Here is a 15,853-nt window from a genome sequence, read left to right as displayed (position 1 = left end):
AGGTGGATGTGGCAACTTTGTGGGTTGTGGTAGAAACTTTGGAGGTGGTAGAGTGTTTTTATATTTAATGTGTTAACCAGAAGCCATGGAGGCCTAATTACACTAATGCTCCTTTTTAAAATATAGCTCCCCCTGCCAGCAAATAATTAAAATACTACTCAATTGCTATTCAGATCAGATGCTGATTATTCATAAGGGCTATTATTGCTGCCCCAAAAGGGCTTTTTAAAAATTGAGATTTTATGTTAATTTACTTAAAAAAAATGACTGCTGAGGGAGAGATGCTTAAGATAAAGCTAGTTTCTAAATAATTTTTTAAATCAGTTAATTTTCAAAATTAAGGATGGGGAGTGCTAAGGAACTTGGGCTAGATCCTTGCTACTTGAAGTACAGTCTGTGGTACTTAGTAGAAAAGGGGGCTCTCCAGCCCCATCACTGAATCAGAATCTACATTTTAACAGGATCTACAGGTGAGCTGCATGAATATTACAGTTTGAGAAGCATAGGACTAGATCCCAGAAGGCTTTGCAAACCACATTAGCCTTTATTTTACATGATGGAATGTCACTGAAGTATAGTTGAAAGATGCCTGAATATGCTAGTTTTGTGTAATGGTTCTCAATTAATTGTAATACCCATGGAATTTGATCTTAAGGAATGGCATTTTAATTCAATATTTGGGGCTGGCTATTTCTGTATTCACTAATATGAAGAGCCCTGAAAAGATATTTTTCTAGCTTCAAGCTATGGATAAACTGAAGCCCATTCTCACTTTTTAAGACATTTTTTAAAGTTTCTCTAAAGTAATCCATGTTTACTGTTTGGGGGGGGAAAGTAGTAGAGATGATTATGAAATTTAAAAAATCTTCTGTTTACCCTTTATCCTCTCTCTTCCCTCACCAGTCCTGGTCCTAAGGGAAGAAACCACAGCTTAGTGTATATCATTCTAGATATATCCTATGCATATATAAATATTCTTATTTCTATATATCACTAATAAACAGCTTATTTCACATAAAAAGAAATATATGCAAGCCAGTGAACTTTGATAATGAGTATTGGACATTGTTTCATTTCAGTATGCATCCCTTTATATCATTATCTTTTTTATAACCCTGTGAAATATTCCATATTGTAGATATTTCATGATTTATTTAATCTTTGATTGATGGACATTGGACTGTTTTGAGATTTTGGCTACTATATAATAAACATTTTTATATGTAAATTTCTTCTGTTGTATGGGACTCTCTCAGTAGTAAATGCACACGGTATGCACATTGTAGATTTTGGTAGCTAGTGACAGTTTGCTGTCTAAGAAAGTTAAACCAGTTTAAGGCACAACTACATTGAATGAGAACATCCCTTCACTCTTGCCTTCACCAGCCTCAGGTATTATGTCTTTAACATTTGGGCTCCAAAATCACGGCAGATGGTGACTGCAGCCATGAAATAAAAAGACGCTTGCTCCTTGGAAAGTTATGACCAACCTAGATAGCATATTCAAAAGCAGAGACATTACTTTGCCAACAAAGGTCCATCTAGTCAAGGCTATGGTTTTTCCAGTGGTCATGTATGGATGTGAGAATTGGAGTATAAAGAAAGCTGAGGGCCAAAGAATGAATGCTTTTGAACTGTGGTGTTGGGGAAGAGTCTTGAGAGTCCCTTGGACTGCAAGGAGCTCCAACCAGTCCATCCTAAAGGAAATCAGTCCTGAATATTCATTGGAAGGACTGATGCTGAAGCTGAAAATCCAATACTTTGGGCCACCTGATGTGAAGAACTGACTCATTTGAAAAGACCCTGATGCTGGGAAAGATTGAAGGAGGGAGGAGAAGGGGATGACAGAAGATGAGATGGTTGGATGGCATCATCAACTCAATAGACATGAATTTGAGCAAGCTCCGGGAGTTGGTGATAGACAGGGAAGCCTGGTGTGCTGCAGTCCATGGAGTCACAAAGAGTCGGACATAACCACGCGACTGAACTGAACGTTTTTTAAATCTAATAAGTGAAATGCTAGCTTTGTATTTTATATTTTGTACTATTTAAGAGTAAGACTGAGTTTTCTCATCTATTCAACTACTTTTTGACCTTCTCTATCTAAAGGTTTGTTTAAATATTGTTAATTATAAATGATGTGGATATTTCATAATATGTCTTCAGCCTGAAAATGAAACTATATAATTTAGCACAGTGCATAGAATATAGCTAGCATAGAGAATTCCCTGGGGGTCCAGTGGTTAGGACTTGGCGCTTTCATTGCATGGCCTGGATTCAATTCCTGGTCAGGGAACTGTGATCACCTCAGCCATACAGCATGGCCAAGAAAAGAGGAAAAGCAAAAGAAAAATATAGTTAGTATCAATATACTGTTTCTTACCCAAGTCAGTGTTATTTTAGTCCTGTTTTGATCATTTCTTTTTATTTATTCGCCATGTAGTGCTTTTGCATTCAGTGATTTTCAAACTGTAGTGCATATAGAAGTCACTATATAATGTGGGTTTTTTGTTTTTTTAAAAGACGTATATTTATTTTATCTATTTATTTTGGCCATGCTGCACAGCTTGTGGGATCTTAATTCCCCAACCAGGGATTGAACTAGGGCCCTCAGCAATGAACGCAGGGAGTCCTAACCACCGGACCACTGAGGAATTCCCTAGATAATGCGTTTTCTTTAAAAGAAATTGGTTTTAGGACTTCCCTGGCAGTCCAGTGCTTAAGAATCCAAGCTTCCACTGCAGGGGACACAGGTTCAATCCCTGGTCAGAGAACTAGGATCCAGCATGCCAGGTGATGTGCCCCAAAAAATAAATAAAAATACAAATAAATGAATGAAATTGGTTTAGAGCCATCCATTTTAAATTGTCTTGGTACCTTTATACTTTGTTTCATCTTTGCCTGGAGAGTTCTCTTCCAAGATTGTCACATGGTTGTCTCTTTCTTGTCATTCAGGTCTTAATTCAGATGTCATGTTCTTCAAGAACCCCTGTTTTTCTTCTGAACCCGTATTCACTTTGTATCTTGTTTGTGTAGACTATAAGCTCCATGAAAGCAGAGATCCTGGCTTTTCTGTGGAGTTCCAGTGTCTAGAGCAGTACTCAGTAATCAGTTCAGTTTAGTTCAGTCACTCAGTCATGTCCGACTCTTTGCAACCCCATGGACTGCAGCACACCAGGCCTCCCTGTCCATCACCAACTCCCGGAGTTTACTCAAACTCATGTCCATTGAGTCAGTGATGCCATCCAACCATCTTATCCTCTGTCGTCCCCTTCTCCTCCCCCCCTTCAATGTTTCCCAGCATCAGGATCTTTTCAGATGAGTCAGTTCTGCACATCAGGTAGCCAAAGTATTGGAAAGTATTTTCCAAAGTATTTTCAGCTTCAGCATCAGTCCTTCCAATGAATATTCAGGACTGATTTCCTTTAGGATGGACTGGTTGGATCTCCTTGCAGTCCAAGGGATTCTCAAGAGTCTTCTCCAACACCACAGTTCAAAAGCATCAATTCTTCGGTGCTCAGTTTTCTTTATAGTCCAACTCTCACATCCATACATGACTACTGGAGAAACCATACCCTTGACTAGACGGACCTTTGTTGGCAAAGTAATGTCTCTGCTTTTGAATATGCTATCTAGGTTGGTCATAACTTTGCTTCCAAGGAGCAAGCGTCTTTTAATTTCATGGCTGCAGTTACCATCTGCAGTGACTTTGGAGACCCCCAAAATAAAGTCTCTCACTATTTATAGCATGCTGAAAGAATATTTGTAAATTGTACAAAGGGTGGTAGCAAGCCTTTCCAGGGTTAGTTTTATATCACTTATTAGAGATTTAAGCATTGGGAGTTGCAGTGTATTCTGCTTTTTCTTAACCTAATAGTGTATTTTAATTAAAGGAGTCACATAGTAAATTTAATTAGTTCTTTGATGAAACAGCCTTATTCTTTTATAGTATAACTCATAGTTCTTTCTCCCTAAATAGTTATTAAGTGCCCTAATTTTCCAGGGAAATCTATAAAACCTTATAAAGCCTTTGCCTCATTCAAATAAAAGGTTAAACTTTTCATTAAGGTCTGTTGATTCCCCTATGATCCTTCTTACCCTGGTTAATTCTGATACCTGTCTTTTCTTAATTTAGGCCTACAGAGCCAGTGGTAATTATTCTTAAGTTCCTTGCAATTATTTTTCAGTTGTAATTTTTCCCCTTTATGTTTAATCATGTAGGTATTAGGGCATTCTTACATGGAGAAAAAATTTTCTCTAGGATCAGTGGAAGACAAGACTATAATTTGATTTCTCTGGTTTATGAGAGACATTGTTCTAGAAACTAAACGTTTGATTGTGGGATTTTATATCAGAGCAAATAAGGATCACACGCTTACTTCATTTCTTTAAACAGACTTGTGACAGCTGCTTTTTTTCTTTGTGTTCAAAGCCAGTTTTACTGATTTGTTTTGATGTGCATGTAGAAAAGCTGGTTTGCTTAATCTAACTAAATATTTTAGAACGAATAGTAGTTTGTAATAGTCATATCCTGGTTCTCATATGCAGTGAGAGTGTGGGACAGGAAGTAATAAATGTGGCTTTTAGTTCCTTATGTGTGTGACTGTTTTTCCTTAAGGATGTACTTTATTGCCTTTTTTTGTTTTTTTTGGTGGCACGGCCCAGCTTGCGGATCTCAGTTCTCTGACCAGAAACTGAACCCGGATCCATGGCAGTGAAACCCCAGGTCTTTACCACTGGACTGCCAGGGAATTCCCAAGGATGTACTTTAAAAATATTACAACCTAATATTAAGTATTCTCTAAGTTTCTAGTTCTATAAATTCTAATTTATTCAGGGTCTGATTACCTGATTTAAATTTAACAGTGTCACTTCTCTTTTACTGGAAACTAGTTAACTCCTGTCACTAGCTTTTGGGTATTCTGTTTCTTATTAAAGTTTTTATTGAGAGTAATGCATGCTTTTTTAACAAAAATATTGACTTATTTGAAGAAAAAAGTATCTCTGGGGATTTTCAGATCTCCAAAAATAGCCGCTAAGAACAAATCAATGTCTCTTTTTCTGAGAATATACAACTCCAATGGATAGGGTAACAATTTTTTTCTATCTTACAAATAGACTAATATTATACAAACTGTTATTTCTTTTTAAAAAAATATGTACTTATTTGGCTGTGCCAAGTCTTACTTGTAGCTCTCAGGATCTTTGATCTTCATTGTAGCATGTGGGATTTTTAGTTGTGGCGTGTGAACTCTTAATTATGGCATATGGGATCTAGTTCCCTGACCAGGGATCGATCCCAGGCCCCTTGCATTGCAAGTACAGACTCTTAGCCACTGGACCACCAGGGAAGTTCCCTATAAGCTGTTATTTAACCTGCTTTTCACTTAGCATCTTGTAAGTGTACCATCTCTTTTCATATAAGTGCAAAAAATATATCTTATTCCTCTTAAACCCTGTATATATAGTATTATATAATAATCCTATTTTGATGAATATTTGGATTGTTTGCAGTTTAATTGTCAAAAATTTTGGTGCAGTAAATACCTTTGTGCCTGTATTTTTGGAACACTTATACTGTATTATCTGTAAAGTCCCTAAAATGAAATGTGTCCTTGATGATAAATTGACCTCCAAAGGGGTAAATATTGTACCCCTTGTTATAGTTTCACCAGTAGCATTTGTGAACTTCTTTTCCTCACACCCTGTAAAAGACTATGTGAGGGAAAAAGCTGAAATGTAATTGATTTGCAAAGAGTGGGAGAAGGTGTTTTTTGGATATAGTTCTTCAATTCACATCCTGTTGGCTTCAATAGGTGAGATTCACGGAAACTTAAAATGAGAATAATTGTTCTTTGACAAAAGAGTATGGAGTATTTCTGAATTCTGGATTAAACATCTTGCATTATAAAATCTGATGTATTCACAGAGAGAAAATAGAGTGCCAGAGTTTAACAGAACCACACTGAGTATGGGAAGAAACATATTTCTCTTATGTGATATTTTCCAAACATCTCTAGTCTGGTGTAATTTTAGCTGATATGTTAAGAACTAAAATAGTAAATCATTCTTCATACTTATTCTTTATCAGAAAAAAACAGTGAGTGAAAACTTTTTGACTGAATGTATATTCAGTGTAACTTCAGTTATTTAGATAGCAGTATTGTGATTCCAAACCTGAAAATTAAAAAATGAAAATCAATATAAATAAGTAAAAATATCCAAGTACCTCTGAGCAGACCTTGTTTTCTAACTGGTATTTTTCCTTCTGCTTGGAGGACTTCCTGTACTGGAGAACATTTCTGTATTGGAGGTTTACTCGTAATGAATTCTTTTAGCTTTTCCATACCTTTGTTTCTTCTTTAAAAATTTCTTCATTGAGGTATAATTAAAATACAGTAAACTGTACATATTCTAAGCATACTGTTTAATGAATTTTGTCACCACGGAAACCATCATGGGAAGCAAGGTAGAGAACATGTCTGTTATCTCCAAATGTTCCTTGTGCTCTGCAATTCCTCACTCCTACTCCTCCATTCCAGGCAACTAATGATACTAATGATCTGCTTTCTGTTCCTATAGATTAGTTTCCACTTTCTAGGGTTTTATAGGGACAGAATCATACAACATGTACCTCTTTTTTTTTGAGAGCAGGTGTCTGGCTTCTTTCACTCAGCATGATTATTGATTCACGTGTTGTATGTCTCAGTAACTCATTTCTTTTTATTGCCGAGTGGTATTCCAACATGTGAATGTACCACAATTTGTTTTTCTATTCATCTATTGATGGACACTGAGGTTGTCTCTAGTTTGGGGCTATTATAAATAATAGTTTATAATAAGCTATTTATAAATAAAAGTGTTGTGGCAGTCACATACAAGTCTTTGAATGGATATATGTTTCCTTTTCTCTTGGGTAAATACTTAAAAGTGGAATGGCTGGATCGTATGGTAGTTATATATGCTTTTGTAAAAATAAAATAGGAAAAGAAAAATTTGAAAAGGAGGTGAGCTAAGGTGCTACATTCCAGGCATGTTCTCAGGCAGATGGTTTCTGGAAAGGGGTTTATATGGGAGTTGAGGAAAAGGATGCCTTTAATAAACTGTCTAGCATAGTAGTCCTTGGAAAGCCTTCCTGTGCTCACAGGGGTAGAGGATCCCATGAGAAGACAGCTAACTTTAAGAAATCCCGAGCAGTTCTCTCAGCTCTGGCGTCTGCCCCAGCTCCATGCTCCAGACATTGTGCCTGGTAAATTCTGGCTGCTACTGTTTATATACCAGGCTGTGGTGCTGCCTGAGAGGCAAAAGGATCAGGCTGGGACCCACCTCAGAGAAACCCCTTGGAGTGGTGGAGTGGAGATGTGTTGAGAGTTGAACAAGGAAGGACATAGGAGCCCAGTAGGGCACCAGGGCTCCCAGACATGCTCTGCTCTCTGAGAGCATGTGTCCTTCTTGTTGACATCCCCATCTCCAATTGCATTGTCTTCCTTCCCTCTGTAAGAGGCAGCTACTATCATAGGACAAGTTTATAGTCTAAGCTGTTTTCTTACTCCTATCCCGCCATCCCCAAGCAACCACTAATCTTTCATTATTTCTCTCTCTCTCTCTCTCTTTCTATATATATATATGACAAAGTATAGTGCTTTTATGTACTTTCGTTTTTTAATTTTATTTTATTTTATTTTTCTTGACCAGGCTGCACACTTTGAATGATCTTGGTTTCTTGACCAAGCATTGAACCTGGCCCCCACCCTCCTAACCCTCCACCCCTGGCAGTGAAAGTGCTGAGCCTTAACTACTGGACTGCCAGGGAATTCCCTTCATAGGCTTTTAAATTCGTATCAGTGGTGTTATTTAGCATGTATTTTGAAACTCTCCTCCCCCTCTATTTTTCCTAGGCCTTATGGCTTGAGGTCTATTCTAGTATATTCCTTTTTTTTTTTAATTGTGCCAAACTGTATATAATATAAAATTTTGCCATTTGACCTTTTTAAAGTGTACAGTTCAGTGACATTTAAGCACATTCAGAATGTCATGCAACCATTCTCACTACTCACTTCCAGAACTTTTTAATCATCACAAACAAAACCTCTATACCCATCAAGCAATTACTCTCCTCCTCCAGTTCCTGGTAATAGCCTCTCTTACACTTCCTCTCTCTATGAATTTGCCTTTTCCAATGAGTCAACTCTTCGCATGAGGTGGCCAAAGTACTGGAGTTTCAGCTTTAGCATCATTCCTTCCAAAGAAATCCCAGGGCTGATCTCCTTCAGAATGGACTGGTTGGATCTCCTTGCAGTCCAAGGGACTCTCAAGAGTCTTCTCCAACACCACAGTTCAAAAGCATCAATTCTTTGGTGCTTAGCCTTCTTCACAGTCCAACTCTCACATCCATACATGACCACAGGAAAAATCATAGCCTTGACTAGACAAACCTTTGTTGGCAAAGTAATGTCTCTGCTTTTCAATATGCTGTCTAGGTTGGTCATAACTTTCCTTCCAAGGAGTAAGCGTCTTTTAATTTCATGGCTGCAGTCACCATCTGTAGTGATTTTGGAGCCCCCCAAAAATAAAGTCTGACACTGTTTCCTCTGTTTCCCCATCTATTTCCCATGAAGTGGTGGGACCGGATGCCATGATCTTCATTTTCTGAATGTTGAGCTTTAAGCCAACTTTTTCACTCTCCACTTTCACTTTCATCAAGAGGCTTTTGAGTTCCTCTTCAGTTTCTGCCATAGGGTGGTGTCATCTGCATATCTGAGGTTATTGATATTTCTCCCGGCAATCTTGATTCCAGTTTGTGTTTCTTCCAGTCCAGCGTTTTTCATGATGTACTCTGCATATAAGTTAAATAAACAGGGTGACAATATACAGCCTTGACGAAATCCTTTTCCTATTTGGAACCAGTCTGTTGTTTCCTGTCCAGTTCTAACTGTTGCTTCCTGACCTGCATACAAATTTCTCAAGAGGCAGATCAGGTGGTCTGGTATTCCCATCGCTTTCAGAATTTTCCACAGTTTATTGTGATCCACACAGTCAAAGGCTTTGGCATAGTCAATAAAGCAGAAATAGATGCTTTTCTGGAACTCTCTTGCTTTTTCTATGATCCAGCGGATGTTGGCAATTTGATCTCTGGTTCCTCTGCCTTTTCTAAAACCAGCTTGAACATCAGGAAGTTCACGGTTCACATATTGCTGAAGCCTGGCTTGGAGAATTTTGAGCCTTACTTTACTAGCGTGTGAGATGAGTGCAATTGTGTGGTAGTTTGGGCATTCTTTGGCATTGCCTTTCTTTGGGATGGGAATGAAAACTGACCTTTTCCAGTTCTGTGGCCACTGCTGAGTTTTCCAAATTTGATGGCATATTGAGTGCAGCACTTTCACAGCATCATCTTTCAGGATTTGGAATAGTTCAACTGGAATTCCATCAGCTCCACTAGCTTTGTTCGTAGTGATGCTTTCTAAGGCCCACTTGACTTCACATTCCAGGATGTCTGGCTCTAGGTCAGTGATCACACCATTGTGATTATCTGGGTCATGAAGATCTTTTTTGTACAGTTCTTCTGTGTATTCTTGCCATCTCTTCTTAATATCTTCTGCTTCTGTTAGGTCCATACCATTTCTGTCCTTTATCGAGCTCATCTTTGCATGAAATGTTCCTATCTCTGATTTTCCTGAAGAGATCCCTAGTCTTTCCCATTCTGTTGTTTTCCTCTATTTCTTTGCATTGATCACTGAAGAAGGCTTTCTTATCTCTTCTTGCTATTCTTTGGAACTCTGCATTCAGATGCTTATATCTTTCCTTTTCTCCTTTGCTTTTCGCTTCTCTTCTTTTCACAGCTATTTGTAAGGCCTCCCCAGACAGCCACTTTGCTTTTTTGCATTTCTTTTCCAGGGGAATGGTCTTGATCCCTGTCTCCTGTACAATGTCACGAACCTCATTCCATACTTCATCAGGCACTCTATCAGATCTAGGCCCTTAAATCTATTTCTCACTTCCACTGTATAATCATAAGGGGTTTGATTTAGGTCATACTGCTGGGAGGGATTGGGAGCAGGAGGAGAAGGGGACGACAGAGGATGAGATGGCTGGATGGCATCACTGACTCGATGGACGTAAGTCTGAGTGAACTCCGGGAGTTGGTGATGGACAGGGAGGCCTGGCGTGCTGCGATTCATGGGGTCGCAAAGAGTTAGACACGACTGAGTGACTGATCTGATATGATCTGATGTGATGAATTTGCCTTTCTGTCTCAATAAATTTCTCTATGAATTTGCCTCTAGATCACCTTTGTTTTAAAAATAATTTTGCTGGGTAAATTGTAGGTTGATAATCTTTTTCCACTCAGTACACTGTTTCGTACGCTTGCATTGTTTCTGATGCAGAATCTGCTGTTATCTTTACCTGTGTTTCTCTGTATGTAATGTATCTCTTTGACTGCTTTTAAGATTTTTCTTTTTATTGCTGGATGAAGGAATTTGATAATTATAGGCCTTAGTTTAGTTTTCTTTATGTTTCTTGTCTCGTACACATTTTGTATAGTTGATCTACTTGGATCCATGGATTTATAGTTTTCATCAAATTTGGAAAAATTTTGGCCAGATTCCTCTTTCAGGGACTCCAGTTACATGTATAGTAGGCTTCTTCAACTTGTCATAAAGCTCACTGATGCTCTGTTCTTTTTTTTTTTTTCCTTTTTCTATCTTTTTTTCTGCATTTCATTTTGTATAGTTCTGTTGCTGTGTTTTCAAGTTCACCAGTCTTTTCTCCTGTGATATCTAATCTGCCACTTATTCCCTCTAAGCATATTTCATATCAGACATTGTAGCATTATTTCTAGACATTAAATTTGGGTGTTTTAAAAATATCTTCCGTGTGTACTTATCATGCTTTGCTTCTGAACCTTTCAGATATAATAACTTTTAATGTCCTTGTCTTCAAGTTCTTTTATTGGTGTCAGTTTGGGGTCACTTTCAATTGACCTTTCTCCTGTTATGGGTCATATTTTCCGGCTTCTTCACATGTGTGGTTTTAGTTTATCAGATTCTGGACATTGTGACTTTTGCCTTATTGGATGTTGAATATGTTTGTGTTTATATGAAAGTTTCTGATTTTTGTTCTGAGATGCATTTAAGTTACTTGGAAATAGCTGATCCTTCATTGCTTGATTTCCAATATCTTGAACCACTTTTTTGTCATTTTTTTTTTTCAACACGTGGAGTGGATGGAGCAAGCTCCTATTCCAACTCCCTGCTCCAAAAATCCATTTAATATATTGTCCTTGGATAGAGGACGTATCAGATATTAAACTGATAAGAACAGATACTACACTTGATCTTAGCCAAAAGCCCGAGAAGCGATTTTGTCATTAATTTTGTCTAATTTTTCTTTTGTTTTAGGTAGAGGGTTAAATCCAGTTCTTTTTAGTTTATCTACTCCAGAAGTGGAAGTTGAGGGTGTGTAGCTTGATAGGAGAGTACATACTTCTGGAACCACTGATTTCCACCTCCCAGAAAAAGGAAGCAAGAAACCAGAAATCTATTTATATCTGTGACTGGGCCTAATAGTGAAAGGATGACCACCTAAATACCATAGTATTCTTGGAAAAATTTTGCAAGTCTTCATTTTAAGCAGTGTAGCCATTTAGAGTAGGGAGTGCCCTGACTTTCATAAGTGGCATACAGTGTCTTGAACCCAGTATTCAGAAGCGAGGGGTGAGGGGGAGAGTGGTAACATCTTGGTGGGAACAGTGAGTGAATATGTAAATCTATGTCAGGCTCCAAGATCAAGAACAGTGTGGTGGTGCTATCTCAGGCAATATTAAAGGTTGCCAGCTTTGGTTTTAGGCTATGTTGGTTCTTTCCGATGTGTGGCACTGAATTCAGCCATATGCTAAAATATCTAATATAGCTAGTGTTACATTCCTGTGTCATGTTCTATACCTCTTGAAGTTATCTCATAAATAATTGAATCTTGCATATTTACCAAACACTTTGAGTTTCCCTGATCTAATTTCTTTGTTTTTATAGGTGAAAAGGAAATGTAGATGCACTGAAAAAAGAGCAGGCCTGCTGACTAATATATAGATTTTATTACACTGAAATTCATTAAATCAAGCTGATCTCACTCTAGGTATTTGCCTGTTTTAGGATATGAATTTGACTTTAGTAACTGAGTGGGCCTTGGAAAATAGCTTTCTGTCTCATCTTTGTTTCATGATGACTATGCATGGAATGTTTTACTTCTGAGTTACATGTCCTGCTTTATCAGGCATTAAGCAACTGGCCTGAAAAGGTAATACCTGAACCAAAAACATTCAATCCAATAAAAACAAAGTAGATTTGAGTATACACAGTGTCAGTGACTAACACTTACTTTCACACTTCCTTGTGGTTATTCAAAAGCATCCATCACTAGGTACATACTGAAAGCAGGTACTTGACCTGACTTAGATTTCAACCAACAGCAAGCAGATACTGGCATAGCAAAAAAACTGTCTAGCAGAAGGGAAAGACTGACTTTTAAAAATATGGTTATTTTACCTTTAAAAATGATTAATTCAACTCATGACTTTTAATCAAGGTGCATTAATAAAAGCCACACCTATAATGAACTAAGCATTCTATGAGTCACTTTTAATATAAGATCTTTAGTTTTCCCATTGTCCTTGCAATACAGGTAATAGCCCTTGTTTTAACATAGGAGAAAATGAAAGCTTAAAGAAGTAACTTTGCTGAAATCATGCAAGAGTGACGGGATTTGGAGTCTGGGAGAGAATCTGTGTGTGAAGCACTGTAGGACATGTCTTTGGGAGATTTTTGATGCTTTTTAAAGACCTTTCATATGGACTCAGGCATTTCCTAGGAACATAATTTATTGTATATGATTTATCTCAGTTCCCTCACCTGGAAAATTAGAAATGAAGCATTAATTATGTTTCAGATTCATTCTGTTTCTAGAATTTTTTGACTATTTCACTGTTTGGAATTAATTTAGTCAACTGGTTTGTTTTTCATTTTTTTAAAACTGGCTTATTTGTCTAACTGGAAGAATAATTTGCATACTTACTGAAATGTGAAGTTTTCTTATTCTCTTTTACGTTGCTTTTCTATTTTTTAAACTTTGACCTGCACTTAAATATACTTCTGTAGAAGCAAGTTATTTGTTTAAACCTATATTTAAAATGGAATATAATTATATGACTTTCACTTTCATGTGTATGGCAAATTAGGAGAAATTTAAATAACTGAGAAAGTGAGTCTGTATAAAAGTATTACTTTAGTTCTTTGAGACAAGTGAAAACAAACTTTGCTTTTGGACTGGAATATTAAATTGTTATTGGATTCACTTTTATAAAAATGCTACACTAAATTTTTTTAACAACTTTATTTAGAAATAATTTATAATTTAAAATGTACAATTCAGTGTTTTTTACTATATTTGTGCAGAAAGTTGTGCAGCCATCACCACAATCAATTTTATAACATTTTAATCACTCAAATAAGAAACTCCATGCTCATGAGCAGTTACTGTCTTCCCCAGGCTCCTTCCCCTTAGAGTTCCCAGACCTAGATAACCATGAATCTACTTCTTGTTTCTACAGATTTGCCTAATCTAGACATGATATATAAAGTATCAATACTTTATCCTTTTTTAATGACTGATTAATAGTTCATTGTATGGATACCACATTTTATTTATCCATTCATCAATTGATCGACATTTGGGTTATTTCCATTCTTTGGCTATTATGAGTAATGCTGCTATTAATATTTGGTTACAACTTTCTGTGTGGACATATGTTTTCATATCTCTTGGATATACATCTAGGAGTGGAATTGCTGTGTCATATGGTAACTGTGTTCAAGTTTTTGAGGAACTATCAACTGTTTTCCAAAGCAGCAGTACCAGTTTACATTCCTACTGGCAGTGGATAAGGATTCCAGTTTCTCTGCATCCTCACCAACACAGATGAACCTTGAAAACATTCCAAGCAAAAATATCTAGATATAAAAGACCACATATTTTGTGATTCCACTGATACGAAGTGTCCAGAGAAGGCAAAACTATAGAGACTGAAAGTAATCAGTCACTGGTTGCCTAGGTCTGACAGCTGGAGGAGAGGTTGGGGGGAAATGGGGAGTGATTACTATTTAATTGGAAGTGGGTTTTTTTGACGTGGGGTTAGGGTTAGTGTTATGATTGTTTGGATATTTTACAGTGAGTTTTTGTCAGTTTTTATGGGTTTATAGTGATATTATGAATATATTAAGAAAATTTTATCTAGAATTATAGGGATTTGCTCAGAATGATATGGTGAAGGGGAATAAGTGAGTGAGTATTGCTGGTGGAACAGGATTTTGTAATACGTTTGAAAATTTCCAAACTAAAAAGTTAAAAGAAAAGTTGGTAAGCCAGGAGAATGGTGTTTTAGAAACCCAGACACAGAGTTTCTATAATGATCAGTGGGTAACTTTGTTAGATGGTATAGAGAGGTCAACGAGAGTAAAGACAAAACGTGCCATTGATTTCCGCAGCTGCTTTAATGACCTTAGATACGGCCGTTTTGGTAGTGTTTGGACTAAAACCTGACAGCAAAATTGGGAGAAATGCTTGGAAGATACGAACATAGAGAAAGCAAGGTGGGTCACTCTTGATGGTAAGAAATGTTATTACTAGTAAATCTAAAAGATTATAAACCTTTAATTTAAAAAATATAAAAGTATGAAGTCAAAATTCAAAGACCCTGCCCCCCTTCTGTTGCTTTTCACTCACTGCTTCCAGCTCAGTTTGCAGTTTTCTCTTGAGACTACATTGTGGCTGCAGAATGAATGGCAGCCTGGGCGGGAGAGAAATTTTTGAGAAGGAGACTCAAACCTGCCTTTGCCTGAGAAGAGCTAGTGGAAGGAAAGAAAAAATAACAGTGAGACTGGGGAGGACTAGTGGAATAACTCCTAGAAAAGATAAAAGGAAGGAGGGATTCAGTGGCCAAGTTGGAGAAAAGAACAGGGGCACTCGTTTCTTTGAGTCAGAAGGGAAGGAGATCACTTCATTTTTCTCTCTCAAGTAGTAGACCGGTCCCTGCTGTGAGTGACTGAGGTTTGGACTGGGTTGATGGCATCTCTTGGTGTAACCACAGGAATGAGCAAAAGAATGGCAGCATGCAGGACCCAGGTCAGGCCCCACCTATATTCAAAATGACTTTTTCATTGAGGAATGCCATGATGCAGGGGGATGATTCAGTTCATTGGCAGTTGACTAACGGAGCTGTTTCTTTCTTCTCCTCTCTGTGTGTAAGTTTACTAAACTGTGCATTTATATTTAAAAGCCAGCTTTTTCACTCTCCTCTTTCACTTTCATTAAGAGGCTCTTGAGTTCCTCTTCCCTTTCCGCCATAAGGGTGGTGTCATTTGCATATCTGAGGTTATTGATATTACTCCCAGCAATCTTGATTCCAGTCTTGTAATTCATTATGCATGATGATACAGCATTATGCATGATGTACTCTGCATATAAGTTAAATAAGCAGAGTGACCATATACAGCCTTGACGTACTCCTTTCCCAGTCTGGAACCAGTCCGTTGTTCCATGTCCGGTTCTAACTGTTGCTTCTTGACCTGCATACAGATTCCTCAGGAGGCAGGTAAGGTGGTCTTGTTTTCCCATCTCTTTAAGAATTTTCCACAGTTTGCTGTGACCCACACAGTCAAAGGCTTTGGCGTAGTCAATAAAGCAGAAGTAGATGTTTTTCTGGAACTCTCTTGTTTTTTTGATGATTCAACAGATGTTGGCAGTCTGATCTCTGGTTCCTCTGCCTTTTCTAAATCCAGCTGGAACATCTGGAAGTTCATGG

The 15,853-nt window shown here is 37.5% G+C and overlaps 1 protein-coding gene and 1 non-coding gene across 3 annotated transcripts in view; one reads left to right on the top strand and one right to left on the bottom strand.

Annotated features, from left to right (window-relative positions):
* Positions 1-15,853, top strand: part of PRKCI (protein kinase C iota) — a 70,805-nt gene that overhangs the window by 16,780 nt on the left and 38,172 nt on the right. The window lies entirely within an intron of this gene.
* Positions 11,175-11,361, bottom strand: LOC138989538 (U2 spliceosomal RNA). The gene has a single exon (XR_011465828.1). It is a non-coding gene; the product is annotated as a U2 spliceosomal RNA (small nuclear RNA).

The sequence above is a fragment of the Bos mutus genome, chromosome 1, assembly GCF_027580195.1.
Source record: "Bos mutus isolate GX-2022 chromosome 1, NWIPB_WYAK_1.1, whole genome shotgun sequence".
Classification (NCBI taxonomy): domain Eukaryota; kingdom Metazoa; phylum Chordata; class Mammalia; order Artiodactyla; family Bovidae; genus Bos; species Bos mutus.
This window is presented reverse-complemented; position numbering and strand designations above follow the sequence as displayed.